The 17,818-nt window shown below is 36.8% G+C and overlaps 1 protein-coding gene across 9 annotated transcripts in view; it reads left to right on the forward strand.

Moving 5' to 3' along the window:
* The first annotated feature begins 4,618 nt into the window (after positions 1–4,618).
* Positions 4,619–17,818, forward strand: part of GULP1 (GULP PTB domain containing engulfment adaptor 1) — a 223,736-nt gene continuing 210,536 nt past the window's right edge. For 2 of the 9 annotated variants that reach the window (XM_019740764.3, XM_074339091.2), the window contains exon 1: positions 4,621–5,101. The gene's annotated coding sequence lies outside the window, so the exon portion shown is untranslated. Of the gene's footprint in view, positions 5,172–17,818 lie in introns of all 9 variants that reach the window. The other 7 variants (XM_019740768.3, XM_019740766.3, XM_019740769.3 and 4 more) reach the window with 7 other exon arrangements.

Raw genomic sequence — 17,818 nt, forward strand, 5'->3', positions numbered from 1 at the left:
TCATGATTAAATGACTTGGGTGTTGACAGGAAAATGATGTAATTAAATGTTCTGTTATATCAAAACAAATAAAGGAACAAACAAAAACCTTATACTCTAATCTTGAGAATCTACTTCTAGATATTCTAAGGAAATAATAAGCAAGGGATAAACAAATATGTGTATAGATGGTATACAAAAATATGTGTACAGATGGCCATAGTTTCTTTGTTTCGAATATTAAACACATTTAAAAAACACTGCTAGGGGAGAAGCCATAATGTACTGGTATATTGTTATAAAGTAGTAAGTATGTATAGGTATACTTCCATGTGAAAAAAGGGAAAGAGAAATGTAAGTGAATGTCAGTACTGGGTAATGTCTTTTCTCTACTCCTGATTTCCATGATATATATTTTTTTCTGTGTCTTTACTCATTTGCTTTTGGTGAGGTGTTGTGACATATTTCATAAATACATTTAGGAATAAATCTTGGGAGAATTCCTGGGTATGCAGAGTTAAGCTACACCCTTTTTTGTCTCTTCTCTCTTCTTCGTCATCATCTTCATCTTCATCTTTGCTGTCTTCTTTCTAGGGAATGGATCTCAGTAAACAGAATTTAACTCCTTCTTCAAAGATACTCCTTTTAGGTAGGGAGAGGAGGAATCATGTGACTGATGCTTCTATTTTGGTTGTTTACCTTTAGATCTACCAATTCAAACCAGGTCTTTGGCGATAATACAAGTAATATTTTAGATTCTATGTTTAATTTTTGTCTTATGTCTCAATTTATTCCCAACCCAGGCATAAAGAAGGGATGTTATTTATTGGAGAGTCTCTCAGAGACCTCAACAATACTTGAAGGGTATAGAACAAATGTTAACAGTGGGTACTGTTGGGGGTGGGAATACAGGTGATATTTATTTCTTTTCTGTCTTGCCCCTCTTCATTTTTTTTTTTATTTTTTTTTTGGCAATGAATATGTTTCATGTTCTTAATCATGAGTATCAAAATAGAATGAGAGAGAAAATGATGGAAGGTAGAAAGTAAATGTAGCACTTATTAACTTTGGAACCCAGATCCCCCTAGGAATCAATGGATATTTGGACATGGCTGGCACATCACAAAAATAAATATGCCCCTTTCCCATTCACACAACTGAGATTCTGAATTCCATCTTGGTTGTTATTTCTTTTCAAATACTTTAAATGACGGGTTTGCAATAATATAGAGCTAAACAACCAGCATACTAGTATGTTTTTGTGCATTTTTTAAAAACTCAGCAATAAAATTGTTATTTTCAACATAAATAACAAGTAGTTGTCTGTTTTAGTCAAGGTTCTTTTAGTTTAAGTAAGAGAAACTTCTAAGAACTTTCTCTTGAGCCAGAAAATTAATTTTAAAAATATTGGAAGGCTGCCTAGTCTCTATCAAAGTCCATATGCACCTATGTTGAATGTGAAGAATTTTCAAACGGAAACCTGAGCATTTGTTATGTGTAGAATAAGGCATATTTTAATGGTAGTGCCCTGCCAGGGCCTCTACACAGCCTTTCTCCTTGGCATCTCTCTTCTTCAATTCCTTGGGCATGCTATAAATCTGATTTTCAATCTTGTTCTAGTTAGTTTTAGTATTTTTAAAACTTGGTTCTGACATCCTTGAGTTTTTTTTTTTGTTTTTGTTTTTGTTTTTTACTTTTAAGCTATTTCTTAGAGCAATTCATATCAAAAGTCAGTTTATAACAATTTTACAACAATAGCAAGCATAAAGACTTTAAACATTGGACGAAAATATAAAAATGGTTCATCTTTAGCACTGTCTGCAATAATTGGAAAAAGATAGTTATGGGGATTCATGCATCCCCAATCATCCATCCATGATGGATACACTTTGTAGTTATAACTTTTTCTCTTTTGGGCAAATTCCAAGTCTCACGGAAATTGCACATAGAACTTATAGCTTATGAAATACCTTCAATAAATTATTTTAGTGGCTAATTCAGGGTTAGGCTGGTCAGTAGAAAACCCCCACTTAGAAGGGGGATATTGGGTCTTATCTCTGAAAACCTGGGAGTTGCATAAAAGCCTAAATGATTTTCAACATTAAGATGAGAAAGGGTTTAGGAATTCTTTTTAAAGGTATCAGAGGCAAATGAGTAAGAAATAAGTATGCTCCCTTATGAGATTTTACATTAATCCAAACTCTCTGCAGCCTGACTTATTCTCATGCCCTGATCCTGTCCAAATGGAGATATAGTGTATTGGAGACTGATCTAGTGTTTCTCAAAGTAGGATCTTTAGCCCCTAGTGGTTTATTGATGTTTTCTTGGGAGTCTAGAGTTCTCTATCAGAATTTTTTAATATTGTGTTAAAAAAACCCCATATATTTATAATTATGCAATGTAAATATTCCTTATTCCTAAATATTGGGCTGCCATTTGATTTAATTTTATAATCATGTTGATATGGAGTGATCACTTAAATGGCATAATTTATTTTTTAGTAGTTGTAAATTAATTGTTTAAAGGTGTTAACCAAAGAAGAGGGTAAGGCTGTATAAAGAACAAAAGGCATTGCAGATTCAGATAGCAACCCAAACTGTGTTCTGGAGAGAACAAAGAAAAGTAGGGTTTATAAAGGCAAAATCCACAAAATGTAATTCTTTCATTCAAATGAAGGATTGCTGGCTAGGTTAGCAGGGATTGGTTAGTTCCGATATACAAAGAATGGAAACTACAAGGAAGGAAGTTAAGTCCTGTATGTCCATTTAGGATTTGTTATTTCAGAATGTTTATGGCTCATCCTTGAGCTGAGTTTAGTAACAGGTTTAGCAACTAACTAGCAGCTCTGAGAACTGAGGCACAACATGTGCATGGACTCCACATCCTTACACTTTCGCTGCGATGTTCAACTATAGTTGAATAGAATTTCCATGCCGCTGAATGTGGCGGCGTTTGACTTGACCCCATGAGCTCAGTGTCCCAGAAAGGAAGTTTAGGAAAGAAGATATACATTTTTTCTATATTTTTGTGTTTTTCAAGAATGAATAACAATAGGAAATTTTTATATTTTAATAATTTATTTTAATAAAATGTAGCACCTTAATTTATTTAACAGTATAAATACTGTAATTATTTTTTTGTGGATTTTGACACCTTTTGGAGCAAAAACTTGAAACCAATGCAGTGAAACGGTAATTAATAGCCTCCCCAGTGTTTTAAGTGACTCTCCTAGCAATGTTTATTCCGTTTCATTTTCTCCATTATCAAAGGTTATGTACAGAAAAAGCAACTAGCATTGTCCTCAGATTAATGTTTTCAATGTAATTATTTTACTGTGTGCTTGACTGTTGTGATAAAGAGGAAAACACATAACATATATAACATATATAATAGCTAAAAGAGGACTCTGCCAAATGTGAAGAGGCCTGATTTCTGGTCCTGGCTTTAGCACCTCCTAACCATGAGATTTGGGGAAGTCAATTAAGATTGTTGGACTTCAGTTGCCTTTTATTTAAAACAAGGGAGTTTGGCTAGAGTTAGGTGATCTCTAAACTTAGTTTCCATTTCAAAAATTGTGATGCTGTATCTTTTTTAATGGAAAAAAGCATCAAGGAGGAAAAAAAATGATTCAGTTAATAAGGTCTTTGCGGAGAATTTCCAGTGCTGTTTTCTTCTAATTACAGTCAAATATAGTGGGATATAAGAACCAAATATTTATTAAGTACCTTCTCTGTGCCTGACACTATTCCAGCTCCTGTAAATGTGACCATGACTCTGTGAGTTCCATTATATAATTCCTTTTGGCAGTTTTAATTGCATTGAGTGTCCTAGGGCACAGAATGAATAAGTATGGAGTCTGGAAAAGGAATCTGGCTCGTTTGAGTCTAAACCCTGAATTCCACTGTAACAAATTATATTTGCTAGCCTTGCAAAATGTTTTTTTTTCCCTTTATCCATATATTTTTACATTCAATTTAAAATTTAGTAAACTAAATTCTGAGCAGTGTCTCAGAAAACTTTAGTAAACTTATTCTCATCCTCTAAGAATTGCTTGTATGAAGATACTCCTCCTTGAGGGTCTTCCCACACAGGTTACCAGGGTGAGAATGGTTTGCGGCGTTTTCCTTGGATCCTTATACAGAAGTACTGAATTTTGAGGCAAACATCTGAATGGAGCAAATGAGCATAATCTGGTGGGTGAGGCAGTTTTTCTTTTTCTTTTTTCTTTTTTAAGGCATAACAAAGTGCAGAGATTCAGGCTGAGTTTAAAGAAATGAGGGCAAAAATGGAAAAAAAAAATGTCTGTAGAGATGTCCTCAGAGCACCAACACAACTGTTAATGCTTCCTTGATAAAGGCTGTAAAGAAGACATTTAATCGTAGTCGTATCTGTGCTGTCTTTGACATTTTCTTTCTTATTAAGCAGTAGAGATGTTTTAAAATTGTGTTAGGAAACACGTAGAGATAAGGGAAGGCGACTAGTCCTGATCCAGGGCTTCAGGGAGGAGGTTCAAAAGGAAACTCGGCTGGGGACCAGGGATGGGGGTGGGGAGAACTGTTTTTGCTTCTGTCCCGGCTAAGAGTCGGGTAAGGTAAGGCCTCTCCTTCTGCAGTCCGGTTTCTGTCATATTCCACTCCTTCCCCCACCCCCCGCCCTCTTTGGTCCTGCGTGCAAAGGACAGATACCGGCCCATAGGAAACGACCATCAGAGATTGAAGAAAGTAGCGAGCTTGAACACTGGCGTCCGGTGTGGAAGTGTCCTAGGAGACCGCCAGAAGTGCGCCAGCCCGAGTCTGGGAGAGTTCCCTTCTGGCCGAGAGGGGGAGCCCCGCGTTCCCAGCCGGGAGCGACCCGGAGTCCCGAGCCTCCAGCCCCAGCCGCCGCCAGCGCCAGTTTTGGCTTCAGCCGATTAGGAAGAGGAGGGAGAGGGCAGAGAGCGCGAAGAGGGAGGGGACCAGAGCCGGAGGGTCGCGAGTCCAGCACCGCGTTGACGTACAGAAACTTTCCCTCTCGGCCACGGAAACGTCGCCGTGGCTGTGCGGGAGAGGTCGCCTGGTTCCGAGGACGCAGCAGCTCTCCACGCCCCTGCCCCAAGCCTGACCCGACTGCATCAGTCAGTAAGGTACGGAGAGACCCAAGAGACCGCGATTTATCTGAGGTCTTCCCTGCCTGGCAGCCCAGCCTCCCGCCAGGTAGCGTGCAATATCTTTTAAACTGACATCCTGAGAAGCAGCGGGCAGTGGTCAGCCTGGCCACGGGTACCGGGAAGGGAGGGCGCGGGGCTGTGCGCCGCTGCTGCCGCCGCCGGGCAGGTTACAAAAATTAGAACAGTGAAAGGCTCAGGGTGCCTGTCGGCCGGCACGAAAGGAGGCTAAAACCTGTTGACGACTGCTATGGCAGTGCTTCAGGGACGACCGCGGAGTCTTACGAGGTCGGGGACGCAGCGGTGTCCAGACTCCTGGAGCCTTCTCTAGCCCTTTGTGGCAACTTTGGTCCGGCTGGGCAGGAGCTGGAGGGGGGCTGGGAGGGGGTCGCCCGTTGGATCAGTACCTCTGAAGGTGCTTGGGTCGACGAACTGAGCACGCAAGTCATCGCCGGGTCACAGCGAGGCGACCCAGGAGCGAAAGTTCTTCCAGCTTAACCTCCCTTTTGTTGGCTCCGGGAGAGAGTGTGGGCATGGGGGCGGGGAGGCGCGAAGCACCGAGGCGCGGCCAAGGATTCTTTAAAGCCTAGAGCTGGGAGGGCCCAAACTCAGGGGCGGCGCCCGCATGGTACCCTTTCGCTGAGTGGGTGTAGTAGCTCCTTCTGGCGGGCGCTGTGTTAGAGGGGCGCACCGCGCGGCGGGGTGATGAGACCTTGGGCTCTTGGTCCGGTCGCCGGGCTCGCTCGTCCAGGCCCTTCTCCCTGTGCGCTAACTCGCTACTCGGATCAGAACCCAGCGCCATCGGTTCTCCCCTGTGGCTCCTGAGGTCGCTGCGGTGACTTTCCTGTGTGCGGGAGGGAACTCCAGACTAGCTGGTTTTCTTGGAATGTGTTTACGATGTTGAATGGGATTTGAACAGGAAGCTGGACGCTGCAGCTGGAACTAGCTAGCGTACCAGATTAAAGATGTAGCTGGTGTTGCGCCTGGCGAGTCCACTTAGATGGAGAAACCCCGACCGAGTTAAGTGAGAACTGGCGGTCAAAGTACTCCTTGATGAGTCCTGGGAGTTTTTCCCAACTATACTCGCCTTACTTTCACGTGCATCATTTACATTTACTATTTCAATCTGCAAGCTTGACAAAGTACAATGCGGTCAACCAGGAGGGATTTGACAAATTTATTTTGGGACCTGTTTAAAAAAAATGTTGCACCAATAAAAGTTTTTGGAGAGAGTTCTAGTTATGACACCACTTGTTAATTTCTGGCATTAAGGAGACCACGGTGCTGATGAGTTTGTGTCTAATACCGAATGGTTGATTAGGTGCTAAAGGGCCGGTAAGGAAACAGAGTGAATATTGGAGGTCCGAATTGGACATTTTTCAGATTTGCAAATCGCCGGGTTTCTCTGCCAGTCTTTCCCTCCTTTCTCCACAAAAACAAGTAGCCTTGCTAGAAAACCCACCAGTTTGGTGAGTGCAGTCTTTGGCGACTACAAGCATTGCTGGAAACAACCTACAGGCTAAGGTACTGCCTGCCCCATTGCATAATTAAAAGGTCTCCTTGAGCTGTCCAGGAGTGTTTTCCAAGTTTTTACGACTGACAAGGAAAGAAGAGAGGAACCTGGCCGGCAGCCAAACTAGACTGAGCTCAGTAGCCAGGCATGAAAGAGACTGGGGGAAGTTGCAGGGGATAATTGGAGAGGAGCTGTTGGTTGTACTTTGGTTTAAACAAGGGGTTTCTTTTGCGATGAAAATTTTTCTGTGACTAAGATCAGTCTTCTTGGCAAAAAAAGTAAAGTAAGCATAGAGTGCAGTCGGTTAGGACAGAGGAGAGTGAAAGAAGTGCTCTTGGAGTGAAGTGTGATCCTTATCTGTGTTGCAGTGGAATAGCTGGGGGCCTGATGCTGCTCGTGCTGACCATCCTTTGCAGATGCTCACACTTTGTTCCTATTTGTCTCCTCCACTGCCAGTAGGCTTGCTGCAACTTCAGTCCCTTGACCTTGACCTGCTTTGTTTTCACAGCCATTGAGAACTGAAGACTTAGGTTTTTCAGCAGATGATTTTCCACCTAAGTTAAATAATTCAATTAGGTATTTTCAAATAGAACAGATTTGGGCCATGGAATTAAAGTGAAAAATGTATCCAGCCTGTGTTCCTCCTGTTTGTCAAAATAAATAGATCTCGCTCTTTCACCTGAAGGAATAGAACTTGGGTGATCCCAATATCAAAGGCCCGCTGCTTTCGAGATCCAGACTAGCCAAGAACTCAGTCTTATCTGCAATTCAGATCCTTCTTTTATGTATTAAAATTTATGTGTCATATGTCTACTTTTCTTTTTCAGGGACATAGTTCTATTATGGTTTTGGACATTGAATGGTTAAAAAAGTAATATGGTTTGTATTTCGTCTAGATTGATGAGTTTGAGATTGTGAATATCAGCTTGCTCTCTGAGATTGAATTTATGAATCACCCCTTGGCAAAATGTTTTCCCTGACTGATTTCAGTTTTTCCACTTTCAAAGTTAAAAAAAAACAAAACCTTTCCTTTACATAATTACAAGCTTACTGTGAGAATTAAAGAGAGGAAATCATGTTAATAGGTTTTTAGACATAAAGGTCATAGGGTTTCTCAGTCAGTTGATTCATTGAGATTATAGGGGTAAAACAGTGACATCTATATCTAGAACACACGTGTAATAGTGACATATCTGTATTTAATTTATAAAAATTACTCCTTTTGCATTTTAATCAGCTGTCATTTAATCATATATTTTAATTTTTGAGACTTAGGTGAGGTTTTGTTATGGTTAAAGCTGAGTCATTCTCTCAAGCAAAGAAGAACAATCAGCAAATTTATTTGTTTTTATTTCGGTTTATGTTTATACTCAGGATTGGTTGTTTTTTGAGTTCACCTCAAATTTGCCTTTATGAGAAGTTACCAAATATATTTGCAGAATTTGGCTCCCTTCTAGGAAATAACTAAAATATATTTATGATGTACAAACAAACTTTCTTTTCCCAGTGGCCACAATGACTTCCTTAAGAGTTTAGAGGGTAGCTTTAGGAGCCATTCATTAATTGATTCAACCAATATTTGTTGCACACTTTTTATGTGCCAGAAACCATCAACCTTGAATTTAAATCCCAGCGCTGTACTTCTCAGCACTGTGCTTTTGTTTTTTATGCATGCTATTTTACTTCTTAAACATTTTACCGACATATAATTCATTGTCTGTAGTGCTATCTATAATGTTTGAACTGGTTAATTATTGATCCATGCATGATACTAGTGAAATATTTAATTTTTAGTTTGACATGACAATAAACTCCCTAGTTTTATAGTTCACTGTACTGTGCTGTATTCATGAATGTTTAACTTAACTCTTTCTTAGGTGTATAAGTCAATGTATTAGAGAAAGAAAACAGAATAAGTATAGTAGTCTCCCCTTACCTGTGGGGGGTACATTCCAAGACCCCCAGTGGATAAATTAGGCACAGTAAGAGATTAACAACAATAACTAATAATAAAATAAAACAATTCTTATACTATGCTTTAATAAAAGTTGTATGAATATGATCTCTCTCTCAAAATACCTGGAATTTTCCATTTTATTTTTGGACTTGGGTTGACCGAAGGTAACTTAAACAGTGGAAAGCAAAACTCAGATAAGGGGGACTACTATACAGGTAAATTTAAAAGAAAATATTTTGGTAAAATACTTAATTCTAACTTTTATTTTTAAACTTTACTGTGTCGTTAATAGTGAATCTATGAAAAGGAGGGGTATATGGGAAAAAGTTGAATTTATGATCATCTTAACAAAATAAGCACTTTTTTGAATAAAGAACAAGTGAATGTTCAAGGATGTATTAGGGTAATCTCAGTGTAAAATATCCAATTTTGTTTTTTATTTTAAATTAAAAACCTTAAATTAAAAATCTTAATCTCCATTGCTGAATATTAGGTAATTTTTATTTAAATTTCACTTAGCGGAACTCTATGTGACTCATTCTGCAAAACTGCAATTTGTTTCCTAAAACTTTTAAAGAAGAAAAAAAGTTATTTTATGTGAATATAATAATGAATTCAGAAGTATTTACAGAAGCCAACTGCATGGCTGCCATAAGCCCTGGTCCCTAAATGCATTAGAGGCTAGTGGATCTAATAGTGTTAGCCTTAATGCATTTAGAGATCAGGAAACTTAACTTGTTCTTGTGGGAGCTGAAATATGTTCAGATTGGAAGAGGAAAACTGGTATAAACTTTGAACAAAGAAATTGTGTTGCTTCCAAACAGTTGAGATATGAAATTGAAATTAGGCCTTTACTGTTCCAGAGTTAGGCTTAGAAAACAGGGCTTATACTTATTCTAGGCTCTGTTGTTTGGTTGTTTTATATTTGTTTTATGCTAAGAAAATGTTTTCAGCCACCCTGATGATGCTTACAATGCATGATTATTTTTCATTGGAAGACAGTTAATTGAGGCAAATATTGTGCAGGAGAAAAAAATGCTAATTTTCTATGTTCACTTAAATAGCATAGTTATGTTAAATTTGTAATTAGTCTCATCTTATAGTATGTACTTAAGGATAGTTTTGGAAAGGCTGCTCCAGTTTGCTCATGTAATATGAATGAGTGAACTAACTTATGTAATAATATTGACTTCCACTATATTTTGTGCTACATTGCAAAGAGTGATATGAATTTTTAAAAGAGTTTGAATAACACTAAGTAATTTCTAGGATGCATCTAATAGGGCATATCTAGATAGCAATAGCTACCTTTATTTCGTGTTTGTTTTTTGCTATTAATGTTATATAGATACACCTACACATTGTCTTCATCACATGCCTTCTGAAGAGGAAGTTTAGAAGATAATTTAGAAACTTGTATGTCTTAGGTGACTCTCCGCCCATTTTCTCTCTCTTGCTGTCTTTACATATATAACATAGGTATTTGATGTATCTCTATTTGTGATAGGTATTTTTTTCATAGGGAAAAATAACTTTCATTAATTGATATTTCTGAGGCAATTTTAAATATTAAAGTATTTTCCAGATTACTGTTGCTAGAAATCCTTGGCAGTTTTGTGTGTGTTTGTTTTGTTCATATTATAAAGGAGTTTTTAGGCTTTTATTTATACTTATAAAAGTAGAGAGAAGTATGGGAAGATCTATTACCCATGTTCTTAGTTAATTAATGCCTCTGATAACATACTTGTAATCATAGAGATGTGGGGGCAGGAAGAAACTTTCCTGCTGGTCTAATCAAATAGACATGAGACAGGTTAGCAAGAGAAAATAATCAATTTAATACATACATTAGTATGGGAGCCCCACTTACATGAGAGAGTGAGAGACACCCACATGCCCGAGAGGTTCAGAAATAGAAAGGGAACTTGGGTATCTATGACATTCTGAGCTAGGGATGAGGTAAGATGCCTTCCGGGCTTCAAAAGGTCATTGCAGGATGATAAGAAGAGCAGATGTTTAGTAAATAGAAACTTGCCCTGCCCTACAGGTAGGTCAAAAGAGGTTAGCTCTGATAATCTCTTATTATGGGCAAGACCCCTAATTCAAGTTCTTTTAGGTGAAGGGAGGGACTGAAATTTCTCTTAAGCCTGAGGCTAAAATTGCGCTTAGCTCAAAACAATCTTTTGCCTTCTCCATCTGACTTATTTCACTTAGCATAATGTTCTCTAGGTCCGTGCATGTCTAACTATTACATTGTTTTGTACAACTGAGACTAAAAACAAAATAAAACAAAACAGAAACCACCCGAAAAAACAATCCCTTGCCACAGAAGCACATCGTGGGGTGACTGGCTCTGAATCCCCACAGATGTCTTCTGCTTTCCTTAAGTAGAACACAGGCAAATAGCAATACTACCGGTAAGTTTATAAGGTACTGTGAAGTAATAATTGTGCAGAAATGTAGTGTTGTCCTGGTATTGTGTAGCTTTTTCATACAATTATCAGATGTTATCGTTGACCTGTTTTCTGAAATTTCAACCACAAGGCCTCCAAGAATTTCAGGGAACTTAAACTTCACCAGAGCTACCAACCTGGCTCTGTCTTTCGTCTACTCTCTTGTAGAAATTTTGATGGCCATTTAAATGACTGAAACACAGGCAGTTGAGAGATTTGGTAGAAGAAAACATAGAGCTTAAGCAACTTACTAACTGAATCATTAGGTTTGCTGTATAATAGTTTCAAATAGTTATATTTCATCAAATGATAACTAAGTTTTCCTTCTCACTTAGTTTGTGTTTAAATGAGCTAATATTGATTTTAAATAGCATTTTAGTTAAAAAAAAAGCAAATAGAACCATCTGTATGTGCTGAGGTAATAAATCTCCAAATTTGGGATAATTAAAAGTTGATATAAGAAAATAAATTTGATTTTAACTTCTCGATTTCTCTCATAACTGTTTACAATCATCAAGAGGGTACCATCTTTTACAGTAAAATTGTAACAGCAAATAGATTCATTTACCCAGTTTTCCAATTGGATGAGTTAAAACATAGTTTGGTAAATACTAATAAATAAAAGTTTTATTTAAGAAGACAGAGTACTTTATGGAGTGTTTTGAAAGGTCAACATGCATGTTTTTCTCTGTAATCTGTTTAATTTTTGTCTGCTGTTGAGTAACTCCATAGTAAATACAGAATTTTAGCTGAAGGTAGAACTTTTCCACTACCTCTTTGATTCTCACTGTTACAATCATAAATATCTCCTCCAACATAAATGCTGATAAATTTCTGGCAGTACACATAAATACAGAGAAAGTTTGGCTTGTGGTAAAGAACAATTGTATAACTGAATAAATTTCAATTGAACATAGTTAGTAAGAGGATGCTACTTATGTGGTGTAGTCTAGCAAAATGTAGTTTAAGGTAATTGTTAAGTAGTCGCATTTGAATAATGAATTGTATTTGAAATTCTTTAAATGTCATCTGAAATGGCAAAAGTCTGTTGACATTTCAGATCTGTAAAAGGCATTGCTTTATAATACAGGTTGGTATTGTTTTGAAATTTTAGGGATTATTATTTGTTTTAATGCATTCGTTATGACTGGATATACGAGTATATGAAAAAAATCTTCACAATTCTTAAGAGAAAACTATTAAGTATTGTATTGCCAGTATTGTCTTTAATCCTCTTTAAAGGAAGAACTACTACTAAATTTATAAGATCTAAATTGTCATAGTTTTAATTGCTAAATTAAGTAGACTAGGAAACATGATTAATTTGGAAATATGAAATTTCCTAGAGTAGTACAGGTAAGGCTTTAAAGAACATCGTTTTGTGGCTTGATAGAATAAATCTTTCTTTGGGACTTCCTTATTCAATATGATACTTATTTTCATTTAAATTGTGATAAATATTACAGTCTCTTCCCCTACCCCTCCTCATTCTGGAAAATGTAACTATGTTTAAACTGAGTCAATAAATAAAGGGATTCTGATATGACCGACTTGATTTTAACAAATATTTATTGAACACTACTTGTTTTGTTTTGTAGTTGTGGCCTGTTTAGTAGTAGGTAACAGAGACCTATCTCAAATTAACTTAAATAGAACTCATTTCCATATAATTCTGTGATAAAGGATGTTGAGGGAGTAGGAGTGGAGTTATTCATGAACGTGAAGTGAAGCAGTGTCTGGAAAGAAAGTGTGGAGGTGATTCCTGTGCAAATGATGACGATAAGTTAGTCAGGCAATGAAGGGGGACAGTTTAAGACAGAGCAAGTGATAAAAGCAAGGAGACATGGACCATGTAAATTGCTTCACAGAACAACTTGTGTGAATTTTGGAACTGCAGAGATGTTTCTCCGTTCTGTCTTCATGGTGATGATAATTATTAGTAATTGCGTATAAGAATTTAAGAACTTTAACTGTATTAATTATGTTTACAAAACTTCTATCTCCTTTTTATTCCTTTTTCTATTTTTCCAGATCTAACAACTAATATGTAATTGAAGTCACCAGAAGTTGGAGTGTGCTGTCCATTTTACACTCCGGGAGCTCCTTCAACTTGGATAGGAAATTATAGTATCATTACTTCCATTAACACCTAATTACATTTAGTATATCTTTCAGTTTTGAATGTAGGAAAACACACACACACACATACACACATACACACACTGTTGCAGATATTTGTCATTGCTCTGGCTGCATATGTTTTGAAATATTTTTATGTTTCTCACTAGTTTTAAATGGCAATAATAATTACACCTGCTACTAGGTATCTTTTTTAATATGTGGATATATCTGTAGATATGTAGCTTTAGCTCACATTTTTAAAAATATATTTTAATAACTGTATTTTAAGTCTATTTCTTTTACATATTTTATCTCATGCATATAGATACATAGTTTGAGAAGGGGTCCATAGACTTCCTTAGACGGCCAAATGGATTCATGGCATAAAAAAGTTAAGAACCTTTGGAAATCTGTGTTGATTTCTTCAGAGGTAGCAATGAGCTGTACTGTCATTTAATGAGGATAAAAGAATTTCAGGTTATTTAACTCAGTATTGTCTGATAGCATTTAGTTATACAGAGATGTCCTAAATGTTTCTTGGAAGTAAATTCCCACTTAATAATACTTATTTTCCAGATAATTTGCTTTATTCAAGAAGCATGTGTGCAGTTCTTGGTTATTTTGCTTAGTGACACAGTTCAGCCAAGAAGCATTTATATTTAATTTCAGAATATGTAAATTTAAAAGATTTATCTTTTTCACATTATAGTGTTAACTATATTTAGGTTATGATTTATCTATATTTATGAATATTATCTTGTGGTACTGGTTTATTTTTCATATATAAACCTCCTCAACTACAGTTTAAGTTGCAAGAGAGAAGAGATACATTAAAGAGTTCTCTGTGTCTTCTACTTGGGAACAAGTAACCTTGTCAGTATTAGCAATTTCCTATGAGTACTAAGGAAAAAAAGAATTTTTGTGTATATGAAAACTTGATTCTTTTCCTATGTATCACTGAGTTATTTAAAGTTATATATTTGGCTATATGATGTGGACATGCCTTATCATTGTTGATGAAAAATTTAAATGTGTGCCAAGAATTTTGGAAAATAAGAATACAGAATATGTAAAAGTATAGCAAATTATCGTGTTATGAAGGAGACCTATAATTAAAACATGATTCATTTATTATCCTATATTCCCTTTCTTTTCTTTTTTGCTAGGCTTGACAATTCTATGAGATATATCCATTTTAAAATTGGTTTATTGTTTTATTGATATGTGTATTTTGAAACTGATAGTCCAATTTTATTTTTGAAACATAAAGGCAGCCTCTTTAAACTTATTAATTTGAGAGAATTACTATATGGAGTTTCACATTCAAAAATCAGTCCAATTTTAGTAGGTCTGGATCACTTTAAAATTCCAAGGTATGGGTCCAAGGTAATAGTTTTGTACTTGAAAATTGACAGTAACTTTAAGATCACAGTGAGATAACTGCATCAGTGCTGCTTGTTTGTGGCTCCACTTTATGTCTTCTCTAATACTAAGCATCAAGCATCATTGTCACTTCTTTGCTTCCCGTCCCTGCTGGCTCTTCATACCTGTCCTGTTTGGAACAGATGCTTGAAATTGCTACAGGGGTTATCTTTGTCTGTAAGGAGATCAAGCTTGAGTGCAATACAAATTCATTAATGACGGCATAGAACCTGAGTGTTCGAGGGCATTGTTGGGTCCCTGAATCAACCTACCATATTTCTGGATTTACTGTTTCCTGAGATAATGAATTTATTTTCTAAACCATTTTGAACTAGAATTTTCAGTTATTTGAGAAAGTATCTTAATTAGAACAGTTAAGTGGTATCTTAATTTGAAATATACATTTTAGAAAATAATTTAGATTATTAACGAAAATTGATAGACTATTTGGGTTTTGTAAACTTTGGATATGATCAGTGCTATTACTCTAAAATATTTTATTACTCAAATCAAATTTTAATGTTTTTAACAGTACATAGATTAATCATCTTATCTAAATTTATTCTGATATGAATAAATTTTACATTAGTCAATAAAAGTAAAATAATTTGAAATATAAATTCCTAATCAATCAATCCATACAATTATATCACTGTTTATTTGGTTCTGTGGTGTCTTTAGTATTTTGGAAACATCAAACATACACTAAGAAACCTTAAAGGAATCTCAGTGTCTGGTCTGAGTAATTTAAAGTTTGGAGTCTGATGATAAAACTAACATCACTATTTAAATATAAAAGATAAAGCTGATAAGGGTAAAATTAAAACTGTGAAGTGCAGGTTCATTCACAGAGGTATAAAAACTGCAGATATATAATAAACTTTTAAGTAAGAACTCGCTTTATAAAACTCTAGTTTAAATTGGAGCCATTAGCAATCTAGTTATTCTCTGCCAGGATGTTCTTTACTTCGATATTTTGATGATTTAGCATTATGCATATTGGATTTCGCAATGTGCTGTATCCAAGTATGGAAATACATCTGAATATTTTAGAGTAGTAATACTATCCTTTGCAGAAATGTTAACCAGTAGTTTAAGCAGGAGATGGAGACAAGCAAAACCAGGAATAATCTAATAGGCTCAGAGAAATGTCACAATGGGCAGGTTTGTTGGGAACGAGGGGGTGTGAGGAACAGGAAGCTAAAGGTTGTGCAGGCAGCGCAATTGACACAGAGCAGTTGGGGAAACTGCAGGTGGAAGTGTTACAGATATTCAAAGCGTTCAGTAAAGTGGAGTGGTGAGTGGGTTATTGGTAAAGAAAGAGCAGGGCTACTGTGTTAGAACTGGTGTCACTGTGTATGTCACAGCGATTGGGTAGGAGAGGGACTTAGAGGGCCAGTAACTTGAATACCAAAGGAAAGTAAAAGAGACATCAGAAAAGTTAAGTTCTTGATGGAGATATCCTAGATAACAATACCTACATTACTGTGACTGAGCAGTTGCATACTGTGATTGCACAAAAATGCAGTAAACATGTCTGAGATGCCTCCTCTATGAGATCATGACCTTCATTCAAAGCTAGGCAAGAGAGATTATAATAAAATGCTACAATTCTCAAAGGATTATTGTTCTTTTAGAAGCTGTTCACAGATTTTCCTGGGGCATCCCTTTCCCTTTACAAAATAGGAGTGCCCTCTGGTGACCTTTCCCTGGTTTAAAAGGAAGCCACATTCTAGTGGGCTTTTGAATGTGAATAAATGCCTCTTGGTATGGAAACAATTATAAAGGGACTCTATGTTATATTGATTTTGAAAAATTTAGTAGAAAATATAACTTGGCTCACAGTAGATTCAAAATGAGGAAAAACATGAGTATCCATATGATTCAAATTCCAACTCCCACTTGTGCTAAAATAATCAGATAAAAGTGAAAATAGTCCCCTGCCTTAAATTGTTTAAGATCCTGTTGGCACCTGCACTCTTTTCTTATACCTATGAGTCCACACCAAAAATGATAAGAATGTAATGGGGCTCAGGATATATAACCTCAAAATATGGCACCTGCTGAATATGTCAGCCTGAAAGAATTTGGGAAATGGCATGCGAAGGAAAAACTTGCTGACCTTTCCCTGGAGGAGGATATAAAATCCTCCTGTGAGAGGTGCCCTCCCCATGCCTGCAGGAAAAAGAGCATCCTTATCTCTGAAATGCAAAGGATGCAGAGTAGACTCTGAATAATCTTGCTATGTTTCCCCCAGTTTACTATGCTTGGCTCTTACTCTTTGTCCTGTCATATCTTTTCAAGACTGTTGAAAAGCAAAATTCAACCGAGTAAATTTGAAGATCTAATTGGCTTTATTAAGCGATTCATGAATGCAGCAGCATCCCAACTAGCAATTAGAAGTGTGGTGGGAGGCGGATGTACAAAATGAAAGTTTTTTGTAGGACCAAGGGTGGGGTAAGGGAGTATTAACAAAAGAAAACAAAGGATTATTTTTGGGCCAGGGTGTCTTTTCTTTGGGGGAAGAGCACAGGAAGGGTTTTTATCGTGCAAATTGCCTCTCCTTTCTGTGTGGGATGGAGAGGGCCCAAGAGACAGATTACTTTACTGGTGCATGACCAGAAAATTTCAGACTGGTTGATTAGGATTATGCTTATGGGAGAGGTTGAAACTGCAATTAGATCAGATATTAAATCTAGTTTTGGTATCATGGACTTTTTTTGCACAAGTGATGCCATTTTAGGCCTGTGGTTTTCTGTTTAACAACTTGCAACTCTTCAAAACTAGCATAAGAACACTCAACTTTAACTACTTCTTCAGATCATTTCCTTATAAAGGAAACGTGTATTAAATAAAGGTGTGTGCTTTTCTCTTGCTAGCTTGTCTTTCGTTACAGGGAGTCCCAGTGGAGAGCTTAAAAGGGGAGAGGAGAAAGATCCTTTTCCTCCCCTCCAGGTAGCATTTTCACAATGCTAACTAGGTCCTAAGCATTGTGCTAAATGTTTTTTTGTTTTGTTTTGTTTTGTTTTTATAATTTGTAAATGATTAGAAAAACTTGTCTAAGTTTCCACAACAGGCAAACAGTGGACCAGGGCAGATATGATAGGAAGTAATGCATTTTGACAACCAAAGCAGCTGAGGAAGTAAGTGTGCAGTGGAGTGGCAACAGTCCCCGTGGAGGATTAGGCCATCTTAAGCAGTAGTAGTTGTCTCACACTGGTGAGAATGTG

Source organism: Rhinolophus sinicus, chromosome 17 (assembly GCF_057876585.1).
Source record: "Rhinolophus sinicus isolate RSI-liver-muscle chromosome 17, RSI-T2T, whole genome shotgun sequence".
NCBI classification, from domain to species: Eukaryota; Metazoa; Chordata; class Mammalia; order Chiroptera; family Rhinolophidae; genus Rhinolophus; species Rhinolophus sinicus.